The following is a 3,990-nucleotide window of genomic DNA, read 5'->3' as shown; positions in this document are numbered from 1 at the left end:
ATCAAACAACGCTAACCATGAATCACGCTCCAATTCAAGCTTAATGAACTTTAGAAATTCAAACTTCTACATTCGATGCCGAAACCTATCAAATTACATCCGATTGACCCAAATTTTGCACACAAGTCATATTCGACATTATGGACCTACTCCAACTTCCGGAATCGGAATTTGACCCTAATATAAAAAAGTCCACTTCCAGTCAGACTTCTCTAAAACCTTCAAATTTCTAACTTCAGCCAAATGACTCCAAAATGACCTACGGACCTCCAAATCCTCTTCCGATCGCGCTCCCAATACCAGAATCACTACACGGAGCTATTCCTAGACTTGGAATCCCAAACGGACATCGTTAACACTGAAATACACTTCATCCCAAATTTTTGAAATTCACCCAAAAATGCTAACTTCCACAATAGGCGCCGAAATGTTCCCGTGGCATCTTAAACCTGATCCGGACATCCGCCCAAGTCCAAAATTATCATACAAACTTGCTGGAACCTTCAAATCCCTATTTCAAGGTCGTTTACTTAAAAATCCAGTCTTAGTCAATTTTCCAACTTCAAGCTTTTGAAATGAGAATTTTCGTTCAGAATCCAATCCGAACTTCCCGAATTTCGATTCCGACCATACATACAAGTCAAAATACCTGAAGTGAAGCTACTCATGGCCTTAAACCGCCGAATGACGCGCTAGAACTCAAAATGACCGATCGGGTCGTTACACCACCCGACATCTCCATCGCCGAAAATCTCCCTACGGCGGCGAACAGTCTCCAAACGACCCCAAATCATCACCACACAATCCCTAGCCTCCACTAACCTGCCATTAGTTTCCCCAAAATCCCCACCAAACTCGTCAACTTTCAGATCTAAATCCAGAAAAAACTTAGTCCACCCCTCTTCGATTTTTTCTCAAAAATCCCGGTTTGTTTGGGCTTAAAACCAATGCCAATCGACCTCTGTTGTTGAATGTTACAAGTTGGCTTGGTTGTGTCTCGTTTCAAGGTTGCCGTTCAACTCGCCACTGACTGGCCAGTTTTGTGGAAAGCCACCGTAATTTTGGGTCATTTTCCTCTTTGTTGGTTCATGTTTGTCATTGCTACTTGAAACACTGGCTACGCCCTTAAGCGTGAGTCAGTGTTTGTGTTGCGATGCAGGACATCGCCCAGAATTTCTTTATTTCCAGCAATAGTGATCTATTGGTAATCCTTTCCTCCTCCTTTTCATTCCCTGAATTAGCGATTCTTTGTTTAATTGTTACTTAATTATCAGTTTTTGTTTGGAAGCATGTTTAGTTCAATCATTAATTATTTTAATTCTCTAATTAGTTGTTTGCTGAATCTAAAGTTTGGATAGCTTATTTTTGTGGTTTCAAATTGCATTTTTTTAATTAATATAATAATTAGCTGATAATTCGTGATTAGTTGGATTTGCTAGCTTTTATTAGTTTAAACTTAGTTAATTCCCGATTAATGCTATTAAGAGAAAGAGGCAGTAATTCTATTTAAGAGGATAGCAGATTGAGATAAGGGCTTTAGTTGGTATCAAATGAAACTTTAGGGGTAAATGAGATGGAAAAAATCAAGGAATCTTTCTATTAGCTTATGGAAAGCTCTAGAAGGGTCTAGAAGGGGATTAAAATGCAGTATTTTCGAAATGAAAGGGGCTGGAAAAATGAGAAAATAGGCTAAGGGAAAGCTGTCCATTTTCAGTTACAACAGGTGCCCTTATCTCCTAAAAATAGCTGACATTACCTATATTCCCTTCCATTTTCCATCCTGTAGGATACCCTTCTTACGCTCTACAAAAGGGAGAAAAATCCCTGCAGAAGGACAGACTTCAATTCTCTGAAAATTCAGAATTCCCAATTCATTTTTACACTGGTTCCCTGTATTCCTCAAGCATATTCCTTCACTCATTGTTTCATTAGTTTCTGGGTGCTCTCTGGACTTTTGGAGTAGTTTCAAAGCTGTTTGTTTTGTGTTGTTTCTGATGCTGCATTTGCTCTTGTTGTTACTCCTTCCCAACTTCAGAGATTTATTTTCTTTTGCCTAATTCTGCTGTAAACTGGTACTTTTCTCAATCAAATAGTCCAGTCTATTTGCAGCACGGAATTGTTGACTGCTTTGATGCATTTTAGTGTGATAAATTTGTTGGAAAAATCATCAAGTTGTGTCAGTTTGATTATTGTTTGGAATGTAGTTCTTTGAGTTATAAATGGAATAAATTATATATATCATGTTAGAGGGTGATATAAAGATCTATTTGCTTATTATTAAATCGAATGAAATGATTCAAGATATTAGATTTGATTGAAAAGCATATGGAGGGCAAGATTAATGTGAGTCTACTGTTTAGGAAACTGATAATTTAGAGTGTTGGAGATGATAGCTTTTCCTTTTTGTAAATTTTCCACGCATGTATATTGTTGATGTAATGAATTCGTTCTTTTTTAGAAGATTTATTTAAATATTTCTGGTTCCCGAGCTGAATGTGAAGATGTGTAAAAATTCTAAATGGAATTCTAGGAGCATTTTGAGGTCATTGCAAATACCATGCTCAAATGGAAAGATGATTTGTCTTTGTTTATGTTATGGCATTTAGTGTAGATAGGAATGCGTTTTGGACAAGATATCACGTCATACACTCACTGTAGTTGTTAAATTTTAGCTACTTGTATTTCAAACATGATTGTAATCTGACGTCAAGTTTATTTTGATTGAAGAATAATCTATACTCCTGTTTGTTCATTCAAATCAAAAATAAATTCATTTTTTAATAATTATGTATTATTCTTGAAATTAGGCATTATTTTAGGAAATCAGCTTGTTGTAATTGTAATTGGGTTGTGATTTTACTTTGATAAGAGCCTAGCTATTAGGTTTGAATTTTGAGTGGGTTCAAAACCCAGTGTTGTTATCCAGTGATGTAGAGTCCACTTGGACTCACTACTGCTCACACGCAGGTTTCTATATTGAGCCTATCACCTGGACCTATTCACCCCTCTTGTTTGATTCATCATGATTCCATTAAAGCAGAAAAGAGTATTACATGACCTTTCGTGATCAATTTTAGTTCATCCTTAACTGACTATCTTCTGTCAATGTCAAATAATCTTTAATTGAGCTAGCCTTAGAAATCAACTAACAACTCCAACATAGTTTAGCTAATTATATCTATTCTCTGTCGTCCTTCATCTGTAATAATGGATTTCCACATCGACCTCCAAACAATAGCTAACCTAATAGCCTTGAACATCCTAATTTGCTTTAGGAGCGCTTTAATCGTGATTGTGTACACGTTCGCGTGATATAATTGTCATTTCCAAAATAAATCAATGTACGTGTTAGCGCCACTTTGGCCAAACAATCTTAATAATTATTAAAGCGTGATTAATTGTGTACACGTACGCGTGACATGATTTTAGCGCCCCAAATAAAGCGGATTCACACACATGTGATCCATTTCCAAGATAAATCATAAATGCCATAATTAAAAGCGGTAAAAGGCAAATATACATAGGTTCTAAAAATACGTAATTATACAAATTAATTAAGCTAGGTATGATCAAAGTGACCGTGCTAAAACCACAGAATCTGGGAATGCCTAATACCTTCTCCCGGGTTAACAGAATTTCTTACCAGGTCTTCTGATTTTCGAAGACTTTAAACAGAGTCAAATTTCTTCGATTTGGGATTTTAAAATAAACTAGTGACTTGGACCACCATAAAAATTATTCCTAGTGGTGACTCTAAATTAAATAAATAATCTCATTTCGAATAATGTCACTTTAATTGGAAAAACTCCCTATTTCTCGGAAAAAGGAAGTGTGACACAACCTTTGGGTAAGTAATTCTAATCTAATTCTAATCATATTTCATCGTTATTTCTTGGATTTTAACATCAAAATCTTGTGAATCAAAGTGAATATTTGTGAAACTTTGTCAAGTTTTTAAAAAATAAAAATTTGAGTATTGAGAGTCGATTT

At 35.7% G+C, this 3,990-nt stretch overlaps 1 long non-coding RNA gene across 1 annotated transcript; it reads left to right on the top strand.

Annotated features, from left to right (window-relative positions):
- Positions 695-2,546, top strand: LOC109232181. Its single transcript, XR_002068911.1, has 2 exons — positions 695-1,204; positions 1,787-2,546. It is a non-coding gene; the product is annotated as an uncharacterized LOC109232181 (long non-coding RNA).

This window comes from Nicotiana attenuata, chromosome 9, assembly GCF_001879085.1.
Source record: "Nicotiana attenuata strain UT chromosome 9, NIATTr2, whole genome shotgun sequence".
Taxonomy (NCBI): Eukaryota; Viridiplantae; Streptophyta; class Magnoliopsida; order Solanales; family Solanaceae; genus Nicotiana; species Nicotiana attenuata.
Note: the sequence above shows the minus strand (reverse complement) of the source record. Positions and strands in the feature narration are given on the sequence as shown.